Genomic DNA, 18788 nt, shown 5'->3' with positions numbered 1-18788 from the left:
CGTGAGCTCAGGGCTCCCGGACCTTCGCCACCTCCACCGACTATCCTGTACCCTATCCTGACTTAGAGGACCGGTTATTATTGGCACGGCCCTGCCGATCGTTTATCCGTTCTCGGACTTCGATTCGGACTTCGGGAGCCGAAGATATGGACTCTCGAACTTTTCCGGCCTGCTCCATGGTGCTGCCCCGGGTTCGGTTTCTCTGCCAGCCGGACAGTAATTGAATAACAACGGTTCATGCGAGCCTCCATTGCCCGGTCGTCTACTTTCAGTTTCGTTTCTTGGGCTTAGACCTATCTGACTTTGTCTCGCTCGCCCTGGCTTGCTGCTTTCGACCTACCCACGCCTCAACAACTGGCGACTCGGCCTCCTGTTACTCTTCACCTGGTGATAGGTCCCCATCTTATTTTCCACATTGCAGCGGGCGCATCGAGTCTAGCCATTTTTACTAGGTCTCAAACTACCCTTCGGGGCGCATGAACTAAGATGGCCGCCAAGCCTGAGGGTGAGAAACGCAAGACCAGACCGGCAATGCGAGGGGGCTCCGTGCAATCAAATGTCATGGACAGGTATACCCTCGCTAAGGGCTCTCCGGGCGGATCGACTAAATCCCCAGCCAACGTTGGGGAAGAATCCCCGATGGATGAAGATCTGTCGTTGAGGGACGTCATGGGCGCCATTGCCGGGATGAAGGCCACACTGGGTCAACAGTATGATGCCCTGGCCCACAAGCTGGATACGGTCGCTATCGACGCTACCCTGATCAGGGCTGATCTTGCGAAAACCAATGAAAGGGTCAAATCCCTCGATCTAAAGACGTCTAGCCTTGTTACTGACGTCGCCGATTTACAGGCAGAGGTCGGTAATTTGCGCGCCGCCCGTGACTATCTCACTCGACGCTTGGACGATTTTGAGGGCCGAGCGAGACGGAACAACGTCCGTTTGGTTGGTGTCCCGGAGACATCGGAAGCATCCTCGGTGGACCTGCTGGTGGAAGATCTGGTCCTGAATCACCTGGCACCCAAGGGCCTCAGCAAGTTTTTTGCTGTAGAACGTGCACACAGGATCCCGGGTGGCCCGCCTAAGCAGGGAGCCACTCCGCGTCCCATCATTGCTCGTATCTTTAACTTTCGGGACAGGGATGCGATCCTGCAAGCGTCACGCCTCTCTGGTCCTACGGCTTATGAGAACACTACTGTCAGCTTCTACCCGGACTTTACCCAGCAGGTTCAGAAACAGCGACTGGGGTTTCAGGGGGGTGAAAAAGAGGCTGAGGACTAGAGACATGAAATATGCTATGCTTTTCCCGGCCCGGCTACGTGTGGTGTACAATGAACGAACATTTTTCTTTGATCATCCAGGGGCGGCAAGTGACTGGCTGGATACGCTGCCTCCGGGACCAGATCGTCCTGCACACTCTGGACACTCCGGTGGAGCGGGGGGCGGCCCGGTGGAGCTGGAATAGGGGGCGGAATCGGCTCCCGGTCCGTTGTATTGACTTTTGGCTGTGGTCTGGTGTTAAACCACTATTGCTTGCTAATGTGCTATCTTATTGGGGTGTGAGCGGGGGGGTGGGTGAGTCTTCCTCCTCTGGGGTTCTTCTCGTAGAATAGTTGTATGTTAGGGCGACAGGCACACTGCAAGTTGGGGTGGCTTTTGAGTCTTACGCAGGGGTGCGGGGTGGGGGGTGTGTTGTACGGGGTCTTTTGGGGGGTTGGGGGGTTGTGGTTTACGTTTCATTGTTTTCTTCAAGGCATAGTATCAATGATCTCCTGCTGTACAGTGTTGCGTCGGTGTGAGGTGGGGATGGGGTTGATCTTTGGGATGGGGGTAGGGGACTTAAGTTACTGTGTTCGAACGTTAATGGGTTGGGGGATAGGATCAAGCGGGGCGTGGTGTTGCAGTTGTTGCGACGTTTGTCCCCTCATGTGGTTTTGCTTCAGGAGACGCACTTGCTTGGCAATACGTGCCATGCCATGACTAGGCGTGGCTATCGTCTCATGGCGCACTCAGGTTTCACTTCTGGCTCCAGGGGGGTGGGCATTTTGGTTCGGAACTCCCTCCCTCTTGCTGTTGACGACATCATCCTTGATGATAGGGGACGGTACGGCGCTATTGTGGGGCGCTGGGAGGGGAGGGTTATTACCCTGCTCTCCGCATATGTGCCGCCGGGTCTCCAGACTACTACCTATGCGGATCTGGGAAGAGTGATCTTGGGAGTCCCCGAGGGTCTACTTGTAGTGGGCGGGGATTTCAACTCTGTAGTGTCGGGGATGTGTGATCGCTACCCCCCCCCCCCCGTGAAATTGCGAAGTCACAATCCTGGTTGGGGGACTTCCTGGAGGCTCTAGGGCTCACCGACTGCTGGCGCCTGCTTCATCCTGGACGCTTGCAGTATACCTTCCACTCTGGGGCCCACGGCAGTCTTTCGAGACTTGACTATGTGCTGATGCCCTCCTCCATAAGGGAGGTGAAGCATCTAGCTAGGGGGTATCTCGGACCATTCCCCGCTTTGGTTGGTAGTGGACGCTCACTTGGGGTCGGAGGGCAGAGTGGCCCCGATAAACCCCTGGTATCTCCGCGATCCCAAGGTCAGGGTGGAACTCATTAAAACGATTGACCAATACTTTGCTGAAAACGTGGGTTCTGTGTCCTCCTCTATCACGTTATGGGAAGCGTATAAAACTGTTATTCGGGGCCAGGCCCTCTCCTTGATTGGTGATGTCAATAGGTGTAGGCGGGAGGAGGTTGTCCGACTTGAGCATGATATTACTGTTCTTGAGGGGGAGTTGGAGTCTATGGTCACCCCGGAGAGGCTGCACCTTTTGGGTCTAAAACAACTCGAGTACAGGGCGATGGTGACAGATGCGGCGAAGGAGATGAGCAGAGAACAGCAGGGATGTTTGTATGATATGGGGGATAAGGCGGGGAAATTGCTCGCTTGGCTGGATAAGAGAGAATGTGCGAGTCGAGTGGTTCCTGTGATTGTGGATGTGAATGACGTGAGTATCACCGACCCTGCTGATATTGTTGCATGTTTCGCTGACTATTTCAGGGAAGTGTACTCCCCTGTATCTGATAGACCTGAGCAGGACTCCCACTTGCTCCTGCGCGATATCTCGCTGCCACGTTTGTCCGACCCTGAAAGGGATCTCCTAGAGGCTCTGCCTTCGGCTGATGAGGTCGCGACCGCCATCCTCTCGGTGCGCTCGGGGAAGGCCTCGGGCCCTAATGGACTCCCTATAGAGCTTTACAAGCTCCGTCCAGATGTGATAGCACCATATCTGCGGTCGATGTTTTTAGAATCACTGGAGGTAGGCTCCCTCCCTCCTGATCAAAGATTGGCTTCCATAGTGGTGATTCAAAAGGACGGCAAGCCACGTGACCGCTGCGCCTCCTTTAGGCCCATATCATTGATTAACGCTGAACCGAAGATCCTGGCCAAAGTGCTTGCTAACCGCTTGGTCACTGTCATAAGCGATCTGGTTCATCCGGACCAATCCGGATTCATACCCCATCGCAACACGGCACTGAATCTCCGGCGCTTGCATGGAGTCCTCGCGCGGGCGGTGACTCTGCGAGAACCGGCCGTCTTGGCGTCTCTAGACGCCACCATGGCGTTTGATACGTTGGAGTGGCCATATCTTTGGGCGGTTCTCTCTAAATTCGGTTTCGGCCCTAACTTCATTGACTGGGTGAAACTGCTCTACACTGACCCCTTAGCCCAAGTGGTGGTAAACGGTCGTGTCTCGGCCTCCTTTGCTCTCGGAAGGGGAACGCGCCAGGGCTGCCCCTTGCCTCCTCTCTTGTTTGCCCTTGCTTTGGAGCCACTGGCGGCATGGCTGAGATGGGAACCGTCCTTGAGGGGCATTAGATGGAACCCGGAGTTTGAAGATCGCGTATCCTTATACGCAGATGATATACTCCTGTATCTAACGTCGCCTCGGAAATCATTGATTGTTCTTTTTGACGTCTTGACTTCTTTCCGTACAAATTCCGGTCTTGTCATTAACTGGTCGAAGTCCTGCGTCTATGTTCTCTACGGTGAGGCTCCTCTCCTGCCTCGTGGATGTCCTATCTCGGTGGTGCGGGAGGGCTTTAAGTACTTGGGGATTTTTATCACCTTGGACCCTGTGCTCCGTTATGAACGCAATTTGTTGCCCCCTCTCCAGCGCCTCTGTGCTGATGTGACTGCGTGGGGTAGGCTCCCTCTCTCTCCTCTGGGACGGGCGGCGTTGTTTAAGATGATGTCGCTCCCCCGGTTCCTTTATGCGCTGCAAAATACACTTGATATTGTGCCAGCCCGCTACTTCCGTGAGATTGAAAGCCTACAGAGACAGTTGATATGGGGGGGCCGTTCTCGTATCGCTCTTGCGAAGCTGACACTCCCGTGGTACGACGGGGGTATTGCTCTCCCGGACATCCGCCGCTACTATTGGGCCTCTCAGCTGGGGGCCGTCAACCACGGCACTTACGGTCCTTTGCCGAACTCGGCATTTGAGATGGATAGATGGCTGCTACCCGGTGGAGACTATAACAGGGCTCTGTACACGAGATCTGTTGGCAAATCTCTCACGGGCCCCACTAGGACGGCAGTACAGGTGTGGTATCGCGCTACAGCGGCCCTGGGCTGGGCTGATAAGCCGACTCATGCTACCCCGCTTTATGCGTCGGAAAAACTTGGATCCCTCTGGAAGTCGAAGGGTTTCGATAAGTGGGATGTGATCGGTATCAGCAGGGTGAATGATGTGTGGACCAAGGGTAGAATCAAGACGTTTGAGGAGCTGAAAGTGGAGTATGACTTGTCTGATAGAGAATCCTTTCGGTACGTGCAAATTCGACATGCGGTTTTGTCCATCTTTCCCCTGGGCTCGGATATTCCGGAGGCGTCCCCGCTTGAAGATCGGATACTGGATGGGCATGTCCCTGATAGCACGATCTCGCTCATTTACAAAATGTTGATCAATACCAGAACCGACTTACTGAGTAACCTTCAAGAGGTATGGACTGGGGACGGTCTGGAACTCGATGACGAGGATTGGCAGGCTGCGATCTCTTCCCCCAAGGAAGTGGCTATCCCGGCGCGCCTCCGGTTTGTCCAGCTCAAAATTCTTCATAGGGTTTACGTGACTGGTCCGCGACTGGTGCGCATGGGATTCTCTGTGGATGGTTTGTGCAGGCGTGGTTGTGGTTTGGTGGGCACGTTTCTCCATATCATTTGGGAATGTCCTGTAGTGATGCGCTATTGGACTCGAGTGCACGAAGTTATGAGTGAGGTCACGGGTGTGCACTCGATGCCAGAGGGGAGACGGCGTCTGTTGAATGTCTGGGAGCCGAATGATTATGACCTGGCGCAGCTTCGATGAGTGACCTTGGGTAATATGATTGCCAAGAGAGACATTGCTCAGTTATGGGGTGCCCAGAGGCCGCCGACAGTTCTGGTGTGGCAACAAAACATAGACTGGTGCATGTTTCGGGAAAAGACAGTGTATGTTTCCCGTAGCACGCCCCGCAAATGGGGGAAAATATGGAATCATTGGAACGCATACCGTGGTGATATATGTACTCCCCCCCGTTCAGAATTGGACACTGACCCATCATCCCCCCGGCCTGATGTTTCCTCCACGGGAATCTAGATGTCTTGCTTATTCCTGGTCTCCTTCCCCCTCCCCAATCTCACCACATGTTTCTGGTATTCGATTTGAAAATGTACCCCCCCTCCCCCGGCCCCGAGCTGACACATTTGTAATGTACTGCCTTGTTTTTTGTTTTCTTTTCTATGTTTTTTGTTGTTTGAATTCAATAAAAAGATTCAAAAAAAATAAAAATTAGAAATCAGAGAGTGAAATACGAGGAAAGAGAAAGAGGAAACAACTGCAGGTAATATGCTGTGCCAATAAGTGTGCAGGGTACCAAAAGTCAAAACTGAACACAGGGAGGGCTGTGCCTGTCAGCGTGATATAGTCACAACAATGCACCAGGCAATTTAGCTGTGCCTGTCAGCGATAACACTGAAGAAAAACAATAATTGAGAAAACTGCAGGCAAGCTGTGCCTGTCAGCGTGTATGTAAGTGCACTTACTTGGATGTCATTAAGAAAAGAGAAGAAATTGCCCTTGGTATGCAGAATATCTGAGGAAGATTTGCAAGAATTCATCATTTGTTTAACAATATTGAGACACTTCTCTAATGCCTCGGTGTTAAAATGCAAAGAGGAATAACTGCTCAAACAGTGGCAATCGCAAAAATTCTCTTTAGGAGATTCTGACGAGAAATTACTCTGTAGGCAGCGAGATGAAAGGAGCATGCGCCATTGCAAGAACGCTTCACAGATCAAAGACGCCTCTCCTGATGATGAATAAGGCGGCGCGATGAAGGAGAAACTTCAGGGGCATGCGCTGACATAGAAATGCTCACCAGCGTAGACGCCTTCCTTGATGCAAATTCTGAGGAGACACTGCTCAGTATGCACACAATGAAAGAAAGGTCATGAGCAGAAGAAGAGACACAATTCCGCCACAGGGACAAATATGCTCAGTATGCGCACAATGAGAGAAAGGCATGTGCCGACGAAGAGACACAATTCCACCACAGGGACACTACACAGAGTGTACTGATGAACCACCCCTGCGGGAAAGGCACGGTGAAACAAAGACACCTCTATGAAGACATCGAGGTAGGGATGGTGCTACAAATGGCAAGTAGCTTGACACGATGCATCTAGTGTAAGAATACAGTGTAAGAACCGGCGTTCAGAGTGCTGTGAAATTAAGGGCACAAGAGGTATAGAAGGCAAGAGGCAGCTCAGACAAATGTGGGTAGGCTGGCAAAAAGAAACAAGGGTGAGGAACTGCAGCTGTCCCCTGCACAGCATCCAGTGTCGTCATCGCCAAAAATATTGAAATAACTCCAGGAAGCAAGGAAAAAGGAGTAAAAACGTGGATTTATTTCTCAATACAGTTCCTCAAATTGCCAAGCCTAACACTCCTCAGCCAGAAGTGCCAACATTCTAAGGTGCACTCCTGCTCACATTCTAGGGCAGAATCATAGGCTAGTGGTTGAGGGGTTCAACATAACAAGTGGGGAAACTGAGGATAGCAGAGGAAAGAAAGATAAGAATATACAGAAAGAAACCGAGGCATAGAGAAAGATTATAAAAGCGTGCTAGCAAGTTCTTTCTCCGCACAGCAGCAGTGACTCCTGCTCTTCACAGCTGGAGGGGTTTTCCCTACGATCTGGCTTTCATTTGATGCTTAGCGGTTAGCTGAACTAAAAACTGTGTTAATTGGCTCCCAGCTCGCACAGATTGAAAAAAATAAAATAGGACTACTGTTATGTTTTGAGCATTCTAGTAGTTGGGTGTCTGCGGAGTCATGGGGTGGAGGAAGAGGAGGGACATGGGCAGGAAAGGGTCAGTTAGAGTAGGGACCTGGACCGAGCAAGAAGCAGATAATAAAACTCGTGAGTAAAGGCATTCAGTGTCTGTCATTATTGTGTGAGGACACGACAACTGGCGACGAGGGTGGGATCAGCAGCCTGCTGTCCATGAACCCTGAAGAGAAGACACTGTCCGGTCCCTGGGTATCACGAGGAAAGGTCGCCGTCGCGACACGTGTGCCCTGAGAAGACCGCCGCCTGCAGCTGAAGGCCAGCGGTAATTGTCCCGGCTCCGCGATCCGTCGATCGCGTGGAGCCCTGTGCAGACAGCGTGGTCGAGCGCTGAAGAACATTTGAATCAGGCGCCATTTCGCGCCAAAAGTGGAGAGTGCGCCTCGAGTGTGCCAGAGGCCGCGCGTGTGACACATAAGAAGTCAGGAGCCCACCCTGACTCCACTTTGCTGCCCCGATGTGTGAGGAGCATCTGGGATGAGCGGGGAGACTGCGAGGAGTGCCGGAAAGAGAAGCGTTGCACCCCCGAAACTGAAGCCCACCCCGATGCGTGAGAAGCGGCACGCGCACGAAGGAAGAAGTCGGGAGCTTACCCCGAGCCTGCCTAGATAGGCGGAGTGGCCAAAAGGTGTGCGAGACACTGCTGAAGCCCTGGTGCCTGCGGAAGTGGCTGCCAGGGAGGGCCAAATGAAGCTCGGTGAGCCTGGAGAATGAATGCAGCCAAATCCCATAAGGAATGAGAGTTTCTGTCTGGCGGCCATCTTTGAACCAGGCAACTAGCAGGACGCACCCCTGTGCAGTGTGGAAGCGGCCATTTTGAAGTCAGGCAGCACAGGGCCCAAGCTGAACAAGAACTGGCAAATGCAAAAACAAGCATTGGTAAATGGAAACAAGCATTGGTAAATGAAAAACAAGCACTGGTAAAGGCAAGACAAGCATTGGTAACTAACAAACAAGCATTGATAAACGCAACCAACACCAGTGAAAAGAAAGGTGACGCTGACAATCACTTGCAGTGATGTCAAACCCACCACAGCAGAACGGTGGCGATGCCACTGTGGCGACCCCAGCTGAGCCTCAAATATCGCACCTGCGTCCCCCTGAACCACTAAAGCTGGTAGCTGGTGGAAGCATGGGCCCCCGATGGCAGGAGTGGCTAGAAGATTTTGAGGACTATCTTGAAGGGTCAAAGGTCACCGCAGATAGAGAAAAACTCATTGCGTTGCGTAATTTGGTTGGCAGAGAAGTCAGCAAAGTGATTAAAGAGCTGCCAGCAGACGACAAAGGAACATATGACAAAGCGAAAGAGGCGCTGAATAAGAAATTCATACACAAAAGGAATGTGGACTATGAGAGATATGCATTTCACCAAGCTCGTCAAGACAAAGAAGAAAGGATGAGCACCTTCATCTCCAGGCTACGTCAACTATCTCAGTATTGCAACTTTGATGTATTCTCAACGGAAGACGCCATCCGACTCTGAGTGATCGAGGGTTGCCACTCTGAGACACTGCAGAGGAGATTGCTGAGAAAAAGCCATAATCTTGATGAGATAGAAGAAATGACAAGGGTACATGATCAAGCGGAGGAACACGCCAAATGCATGGAGACAGGAAGAAGTGAGAGAAAAGAACAAGCATTCTGGACGCAAAACACCAACACTCGCAGGAGATCAGGTGAACAACAGAGAAGATCCAGACCAGCCTCTCGTCATCACCACAAAGGACGTCGACGCTACGGGTCTACCCGGAGAGACAAGAAGGCCGAACATGCAAGAAAGTCAGAACGGTTTAGAAAATGCTATCGGTGTGGGTACGATTATCCGCATGCAGATGTATGTCCGGCGATGGGTCAACAGTGCCACAAGTGTGGACGAAAGAACCACTTCGAAGCGATGTGTGGTATATACAACAAAGAAATAAGAGGTGACAAGAGCACGCTGCGGCCTGATCCCAGAAGACATCACGCCAAAGCAGTGCAAGACAGGGCGATGTCCTCCTCTGGATCGTCCTGTTCCAGCCGAGATTCTCATGGATCCCAGTGGACCAGGAGGTCACCGAAGCGATCACCATCGAGGGAATCAAGATCGATTACACAGATGAATATGTTTGCATGGTATCAGACCCAGATCAACTAAAAAGGTATCCCCCACTGGACATAAGAGTGGAGACCCATGAGACACAATTCATGCTCGACAGTGGAGCATCCCTAAACTACATGCCCTGTAACAGAATATAAGAAAATGAAAGCACCACCTCAGCTGAATCCAGCACACGTAAGAGTATTCACCTGGATGGCGAAGAAACCACTTCCATGTCTGGGTAAATTTGAAACAACTCTCACCCATGAAGACTAATCTGTGACAGCATACATCCATGTCATTGAAGGCCCTGAGGCTGAGTGCCTCCTCAGCTTGCCGACTGCAGAACGCCTCCTCCTTGTGGAGATCCTCTACAGAGTCAGCGGTGATTCAGATATAATCCGTAAGTTCCCTAAGCTATTCACTGGGCTTGGAAAGATGAGTAAATGTCAGATTCGTCTGCACATCAACGATCAAGTGCGCCCTGTAGCTCAACACCCCCGACGAGTGCCTTTTCATCTTCAGCAAGCGGTGGAAGATGAGATTTAGGAGTTGCTACAAACTGACATTATTGAAAAAACAGATGGTCCCACACCATGGGTGTCACCAGTCGTCATCGTCCCAAAGAAAGGCACTCCGGACAAGGTGCGTTTGTGTGTGGACATGAGACTTCCCAACACTGCCATAGAGAGGGAGCGTCACCCAGGACCCCACCTGAGTGACATGATAGCCGCCCTGAATGGAGCCAGAGTATTCTCTAAGCTTGACTTGAATAAAGCTATCACCAGCTGGAACTCCATGAAAAGTCAAGGTACATAAACACTTTCGCTACCCATTTAGGTCTGTTTAGGTACAAGAGACTAAGCTTTGGCATCTCATCAGCCGCTGAAATATTTCAGGAAATGATTCGTCAGACCATCAGACACATTCCAAACTCACTGAATTACAGTGATGACATTTTGGTGTATGGGTCGAATACACAGGAGCCTGACAAGGCACTAGATCGAGTATGCCACGCTCTCCTAGAAGCCAACCTGACCTTAAATAAGGACAAGTGTGAGTTCCACCAATCCACTCTCAAGTTCTTTGGCCATGTGTTCTCGGGAGCGGGCATGAGGCCTGACCCGGAAAAAGTGACTGCACTCAATGCGACCAAGAGTCCTCAAGATGTTAGTGACATTCGTTCATTTCTGGGCATGGCGAGCTATTGTGCCAGATACATAAAAGACTACGCCACCATCAGTCATCCATTGAGAACACTCACCAAGCAAGGACAACCGTTCGTGTGGAGCCCCCAGTGCGAGAGGGCCTTTTGGGAAATCAAACAGGCCGTTGAGGCTGCGGGCAACCTAGCATACTTTATCCCCAAGAGGAAGACTGAAATAACGGTGGATGCCAGTCCAGTGGGTTTGGGTGGCATCTTAGCCCAGTACGACAAAGACACTGATCCACGACACATAGTGGCCTATGCCAGTCGCAGCCTATCTGAAACTGAACGGGCCTATTCTCAGCCAGAAAAGGAGAGCCTCGCAGTCGTCTGGGCTTGCGAGCACTTTCACGCCTTCATATATGGTAAACATTTCACCATGATAACGGACCACCAGGCGTTGGTCACCATATTTGGCAACCCCAATGCCAAGATGCCACCTAGAATTGAACGATGGGGCCTGCGCCTACACGAGTACACATACACAATCATACACAAACCGGGGAAAGGGGAGAACCCTGCGGACTATATGTCCCGACACCCTCAGGCATCCCAGGCTTCGCCTCCGTCAATAGCTGAGGAATACATACACTTTGTAGTAGGATCAGCCCGACCTCCAGCCATTCCGTTAGAGGCCATCCAGGAAGCCACCGCCCAAGATGACATTCTTCAGAAAGTGATGCGCCGGCTGCGCTCTAACAGATGGAGGCATGACAGTGAGGAAGAGAATACCGATCCTCAAGTCCGCCAAGAAATGCAAGCGTTCAGGCACATCAGTGATGAACTATCTGCCACCTCGGAGGGGCTTCTCCTGAGAGATCATCGGATCGTCATCCCGAGGCAGCTACGACAAGGAGTCATTAACCTGGCTCATGAGGGCCACAGAAGAGTGGTTGCAACCAAAAGAAATCTCCGTGAGCGAGTCTGGTTCGCGCTGCTTGATTCCATTGTTGAGGCCACCCTCAAGGATTGCCCCCAGTGTCAACTAGTTAGCCATGGAACACCCCCAGCTCCGCTTCAAATGACTAAGTTACCCAGTGGGATATGGCAAGAACTAGCCATGGACTTTTACGGACCCCTCCAATCTGGCAAGTATGTGGTGGCTATCATGGATGAGTACTCGAGGTTTCCGATAGCCCAATTCGTGTCACCCACTAATGCTTCTTGCACAATTGCGATGCTTGATGAGGTGTTCGCCGCATGGGGTGTCCCAAAGGAACTCAAAACAGACAATGGTCCTCCTTTTAATGGCCAGGAGTTTAGCGAGTTCGCAAGGCACCTTAACTTTAGAAAGGTCACGCCTCTGTGGCCACAGGCCAATGGCACCATTGAGCGGTTTATGGCGACTCTGAAGAAAACGTTCAAACAGGCCACGCTCGAGAAGAAAGACTTGCAAGTTGCCCTCAACGAAGTCCTGCGAGCATACAGAACTACACCCCATGCCACCACCGGAAAATGTCCGGCCACTCTTATGCTGGGGCGACCCATCAGAACAAGGATTCCGACGTGGGAAGGTGCTCTGCGACCAGTGTCTCCGACACACGTCCACCAAGAAGTGGCCCTCGCTGATCAAACCAGTAAGAGCAAAATGAAATTGTATGCGGACACTCAACGGAGAGCCAAATCTCCTTCACTACAGACAGGGGACTGTGTGGTGGTCAAACAAGAACAATCCTGAAAGACAGATTGCACGTTCAAAGACGAACCCTTGGTTGTCACCCAACAAAAGGGCACTATGGTCACGGCGGCGTCTGAAAATAGAAGGATCACCACGAATGTGTCTCATTTTCAAAAGTGCACGCCTGGCATGAAAGAGGCGCTTGAACAGGATGGAAATCCATCGGAAACAGCAGGACCCAATCAAACGGACACCGCTCAGAGACCTGATCAGAGGACTGAAGCTGAATTGAGTGATGGTGGCATGAATCTGCGACCTCGAAGGAACCTTCACAGGCCTCAGAGACTGATTGAAGAACTCTAATAAAGTCAGTTCATCCTTTTGTTCACAAAGGGGGGAGATGTTATGTTTTGAGCATTCTAGTAGTTGGGTGTGGGCGGAGTCATGGGGTGGAGGTAGAGGAGGGGCACGGGCAGGAAAGGGTCAGTTAGAGTAGGGATCTGGACCGAGCAAGAAGCAGATAATAAAGCTCGTGAGTAAAGGCATTCAGTGTCTGTCATTATTGTGTGAGGACACGACAGACTACATCTGAATCATAGACAAGAAACCTGGAAACATAAATAAAGGCAAGGACCCAATCTGGACAGGGAGCCATGAGGAGGGGAGACAAAAGAAAACTCTTTACTCATACATTAATTTTTAAATGCTCTTTTCACTTTTTATTCTTCTTTGGTTGGGTGGTCATAACTGTCACACTTTGGTAGTCTGCCAATGTATAGGGTGTGACCTGCTGAGTTTGTTGGTTCCTGTATGATCTGTTGGAGTCTGATGTTTTGGAGGTTGTCTAGAAGAGAGGTGGAATTGGGGTCTAGGTGGTTGTCGAGGTGGAAGTTGAGGTCTCCTGGCAAGGTGTAGTTGGTGGAGGTGATGGCTTGTGGGGAGAGGATGTTTGTGATGGAGTCAGAGAAAGGTTTGCGGGGTCTGGGAGGTCTGTTAATGAGTGTCTCAGAGGGTGGTGGATGGATTGGTCTGTACCTTGAAGCGGAGGTGTTTCATCAGGTCTGTGGACTCATTGGTGTAGGTGCTCGGATGGAGGTTGGCCTTGTGAGCGATGGCAATGCCTCTCCCGAGGTGATTGGGCGGTCCTACCAGGTGACCTTGTAGCCTTTAGGGATGGCGGTTTGGTTAGGACGGCAATGTCAGGGGAGGTGCTGTCGAGTAGGTCCCAGATTTCCGTTGTGCGTCAGTGAAGGGAGCGGACGTTGAAGAGGATGCATTGCAGGGTTTGGGGTGCGTTGGAGTTGTTGCTGGCGGGTGGAAGTGGGTCTTGGGTCTTGGCGAAGGTGGAGTGGCGGCAGTGGCGGCAGGTGAAGGGACTGTGATTGTTGAGAGGTGAGGAGAGCTTGCAGTTATTGTTCTTGCCAACATTCAGTGCGTAGAGATCCGGGGGGCTGTAGTATTGGCGAGTCGGAGGACCAGGGTTACTGGCGCTGATCGCAGGTGGGTAGCAGACAGGGGCAGATGCGCTTACCTTGGGTGCACCTTTGGCGCACCAGTGGCACGGCCGTGCAGCGTCTGCCATTAAGTAGGGGTCGGGGAGGGCAGGACAGCAGGGAGGCAGGAGGGGCCATGGGGCAGCAGTGGCAGGAAAACACAGAAAGGGGCAGAAAGCGGGAAAAGGAGGAAGTGTGAATACAAAATAAAAAGAATGAAAGAATAAAGGAAAAAAGGAATAAGGAAATAGAGTAATAAGGAGAATTAAGGAGGAATAATGAAGGAGAAGGAGACTGGCAAAATGGAATCGACAGAGACCCGGCAGGAGCACAGGAGTCACAGGGTCTCGAACCGATGTCTGCCTTGCCAAGAGGCAGAGGCATTGCCTGGGTGAGTTGTGAAAGGGCTGTGTGCTGGAAGGGCATTTGGAGTGAAGAAAGAGAGTGGTGTCATTGTACAGGAAGGTAGGATTGAAAAGGGGGACTATGTGAAAATCAAATTCATCAAGAGAAGGGATGGTATCAGCAAATTCTCAGATCCCATGGAGGTGCAAGAGGTCAGTGAATGGCATGTTGTTTTGCATTATAGCTAAAATGTAAAACAAGTAGGGTGGCACTGTATGGCAAAAAGAATGATGTGAGGCAGAAATGGAAGCCTGTAAAGAAGAAAAACAGCAATGTTGTGGATTCTTGTTGGTGGATGGGGAAATGGCGAGATTGGGATGCGGTAAGAGTATAAGGGAAGGAGAAGCAAAGCTTGGCATCAGAAGGAGCAGGGGTGGGGAAAGAAGACAATGTTGCGTTTCTGTCAAGCTTCAAGATTCTATAATGAGTTGATGGTTTCCCTACCAAAGGGGAAGGGGATAATTTGTCCTATGAAGGAAAATGGGGGCTATGTGTGTAATTGATTACTATATTTGTTGATTATATGTATGGCTTTGGTCTTTCCTTCATTTTGGTTATTTTCTGTGTTGTTTAGATAATTTATTTAGAGAATGTCTCAATTGTGTAAAGAAAGGGATATGTTATAATATTATGGGAGTTGCCAGAATGCTTAGTTACTGTTTTTGTGATATTAGTTCTTATGTCATCACAGAATTCTGAGATCTGCTGGTGGAAAGAAGTTTGAAAGTTGAAGGGCAGCAGGCCAGAAAGCTTCATCCATGTAACTGGTTTTGAAGCAAACATTAACTTTTACTGAGTGCAGTCTACGGAGTTACCTCAACATGTTAGTCAAGCCATTTCTCCCAGCCCACAGACACAGGATGTGGAAAGTGCAAGGCATGTTAGAATAGTAACAATAGGAAAACCATTGAACTACAAACTGGGAGGGATGCTAGAATAACACAGTGCCTTATGTGTAACTCAGAATACTGCATGTACATATTGACATGCCCATGTGGTTTGAGCTACATACATTGCACAATTACTCTGGTCAAAAAGAGGGTACACGAATATCTCAGGGGCATCAGACAAGGGGATCAAACCTACCCTGCGGCAAGACATTGTCAACTGGAACATAAACAGAATCCTGATATACTGTCCTTTTTTGCAGTTGACAGTATTAGGCCTAATCCCTGGGGGAGATAGAGAGAAGAAACTAAGGGCCAGATGTAGGTAGGGTTTTACCGGTCGGTAACGGCCTAATTCGGCCGTTACCGACCGGTAAATGGAATTTGAGATGTAGGGGCAGATATTTACAGAAACGGTAAATTTACCGTTCGGTAAATTTACCGATTCTGTACATTTACCGATCGGTATTTTTACCGATTCGGTAAATATGATATGTAGGTGGGACTCTTCTGAGTCCCACAAGCCCTACAAATTCGGTATTTTACCATCAAATTCAATTTGATGGTAAAATACCGAATCCGGTGTGCATGCACATGTGTGCATGCACACCTGTGCCATATGACAGGCAGACCTGCCCTTAGTGCAGGTATGCCTGCCACATGGCACCCGAACCTTTTTTGGGGGTGCTTGAGGGTGTCAAAGTGACACCCCCTGCACCCTTGTGAAAGTCGGTATTTACCGATTCCGTAAATACCGAATCGGTAATGCCCATTCATTCCTATGGGCTTCAAAGCCCATAGGAATGAATGGGCATTACCGGTCGGTATTTACCGAATCGGTAAATACCGACTTTTAAAGATTCGGTAAATCCACATCTGGATTTACCTACATCTCGGTACTTCTATTTTACCGATTCATAAATACTGAATCGGTAAAATTCGGTATTTATGAGTCGGTAAAATAGAATTACCTACATCTGGCCCTAGGTCAGTTGGAGTCGAAATACATTGTTTCTCAGAATACTAAATTTCCCAATGGAAGAACAGTATGTGCATATTCTTAAAAATATATGTGTAGATTAGGACTGCTAATTCCCACACATCACTATTACTACATAAAATGTAGATGATAATGCTGATACATATCATGTTATGGCCGCAGCTAGATTATGCATAAAAAGGTAAACCATATAACATGGTATAAATAAAAATACCAGGATGCAGAGTTAGTTATTACTCAGTGCCACTTGTTATGAAATTATTCAATAGTGACAATAGATGACAGAAGCAATTTAACTGAAATTCCAATACATTGTGCTATGCAGGATTTATACCAGAAGTGGGCAGCACAGAAATAAATCAACATTGCTCATATCAATGAAATACTGTGAGATATTATAAATAAACATATGAATGCATGTGAAATCATCTAACATTGTATGAGAATAAATGACAGTGTTACCATCAATGTATGACTGTACAATCACTGGTGGTATGAGCTATATTAGAGTCTGTTTATTATGCCTTCACCGAAATGTAATATTTTATACATAAAGATAAAGGATCACAAGAAAAAACACAGCCATCCAGGACACAGGTCCGTATCACAAAGGATGCAATGAGTTACAAAAATATAAAATTTCCAAGAACGAAGTATCTGGGTAGTTATAGTTAGGTCAGCGTTTTCAATGAAAACACATTTTTTGTGATGCTAATAACTTCGGCACTGTAGGAAAGTCACCCTTTTTGCCCTTATTACCCCCATTTTTTGACTGATACTGGTGGTTACTGACTCTGAAAGTGCCCTTGGCGCTGCAAATCAGGCCTAGGGCCAGTGCTCTATCCTTTATTTATTTATTTATTTAGTGTGTTTTATATAGCGCGCAGCTACCCCAGCGGGGTGTCCCGGCGCTTTAGCAGCTGTGCAGGATCTTACTCGATTGAGGGGAACGTTAACAGAAGAGGAGAGTTTTTAGAGCTCTACGGAAGGGTATTTCATCTTTTATTATACGAACAGAAACAGGCAGTTTGTTCCATAGGGCAGAAGCGTTGACCTGCAAAGTTTTGCCCCCTGAACAAGCTCTTTTGTATCTAGGAGAAGACAGCAAGTGTTGAGAGCTAGAACGGAGACTCCTAGCATTGCTATAGGGCTGGAGACAGGAGGACAGATAGACGCATCCTTTACCCCTGAGTGAACAATGGGCTAGGGTAGGAGCCTTAAATTCGGCTCTTCTTTGGATTGGTAGCCAATGCAGTGCCCGTCGGTGGGGAGAAATGTGCTCTCGCAGAGAGATACCACAAACTAACCGAACTGCTGCGTTTTGGACTATCTGAAGCCTATCTAAGAGGCCAGAAGCCAGCCCCAAGTAAAGACCATTCGCATAATCCAAATGTGAGGTGATAAGGGCCTGAACAATAGTTTTCCTGGTGTTGGAGGGGAGAAAATTAATATATTTCTTAATCATCCGAATGTTCAAAATGCAGGAGAAGGACACTGATTGAACTTGATTTTTAAAAGAAAGGGTGGTGTCCCATCTAACCCCCAAGTTTCTAACTGATTCCTTCGGGAGGGGGGCAGGTCCAGTGGCCACCAGAGGTTAGAATCCAATGGTGATGGCTGATGAAAGAATAAGACCTCCGTTTTTCCCGCATTAAGTCGGAGGAAATTATCATCCATCCACTGAGCAATCTTACGAAGACAGTTTTTTAATGGGTCAAAGGTGGTTGCAATAGGGATATCATCATAGGCAAACAGGAGTTGAATATCGTCTGCACATGAGATGACCTTAATTCCCAGCTCCGAGATAAGTTCTGCAAGTGGGGAAAAGTACATGTTAAATAATTAAGGACTCAGTGCCGAGCCCTGGGGGACTCCCCATTTTAATGGGCGATGATTGGACATGAAAGGGGGTGTAGACACTGCCTGTGTCCGATTGGTAAGAAAGGAGGACAACCAATCCAGAGCCTTTCCTTGAATGCCCTTAGACCTAAGGCGGTCAATCAGGACGGGGTGAGAGACGGTGTCAAAAGCTGCCGATAAATCGAGCAGCACCAACACCGCTCTTGAACCCCCGTCCAGTTTCCATCGTACGGAATCAGCCATTTCAATCAGTGCCGACTCGGTACTATGGCCCGTCCTGAATCCATGCTGGGAAGTGTGGAGAAGGCCATGGGTCTCAAGAAAACCAGCAAGTTGTTGGTGTGCGAGTTTTTCTAGCACCTTGGCAGGGGCAGGTAGTAATGATATAGGCCTGTAGTTAGCAGGTTCATCAGGGTCTGCATTGACTTTTTTGAGGATGGGGACGAGGAGGGCATGTTTCCAGGCATCGGGAAAGAGTCCGGATCTCAGGGACTCGTTCCAAATATCATTAAGTAGAGGGTTTAAAAGGGGAGCCAATTGTTTGTATTGTTTAGCAGGCCACGGATCGAGAGGAGAGCCTGATCTGCATTTAGACAACTCTGTTAAAGAGCGATCTAAGGGAATTTCCTCAAACGCTGAAAAGACCGGTGTAAGGTCTGAAGGGATATCTAATTTTTCAACAGTGACAGAGTTAGAGCTACTCGGGAAAGAGTCGTAAATTGTAGCAATTTTTTCCTCAAAATAGTCAGGGAGGCGATGACAGAGGGCCTGAGATATAACAACAAATAATAGCGGTGGGTCAAGACAATAGGGAATGACTAACTGTGCAACTGACAGACTGTGCTCTCA

The 18788-nt window shown here is 49.4% G+C and overlaps 1 protein-coding gene across 1 annotated transcript in view; it reads left to right on the top strand.

Moving 5' to 3' along the window:
- LOC144769532 (extracellular calcium-sensing receptor-like) overlaps positions 1-18788 on the top strand; it is a 168247-nt gene that overhangs the window by 93815 nt on the left and 55644 nt on the right. The gene's annotated exons all lie outside the window — the stretch shown is intronic.

The sequence above is a fragment of the Lissotriton helveticus genome, chromosome 7 (genome assembly GCF_964261635.1).
Source record: "Lissotriton helveticus chromosome 7, aLisHel1.1, whole genome shotgun sequence".
In the NCBI taxonomy this organism is placed as follows: Eukaryota; Metazoa; Chordata; class Amphibia; order Caudata; family Salamandridae; genus Lissotriton; species Lissotriton helveticus.
This window is presented reverse-complemented; position numbering and strand designations above follow the sequence as displayed.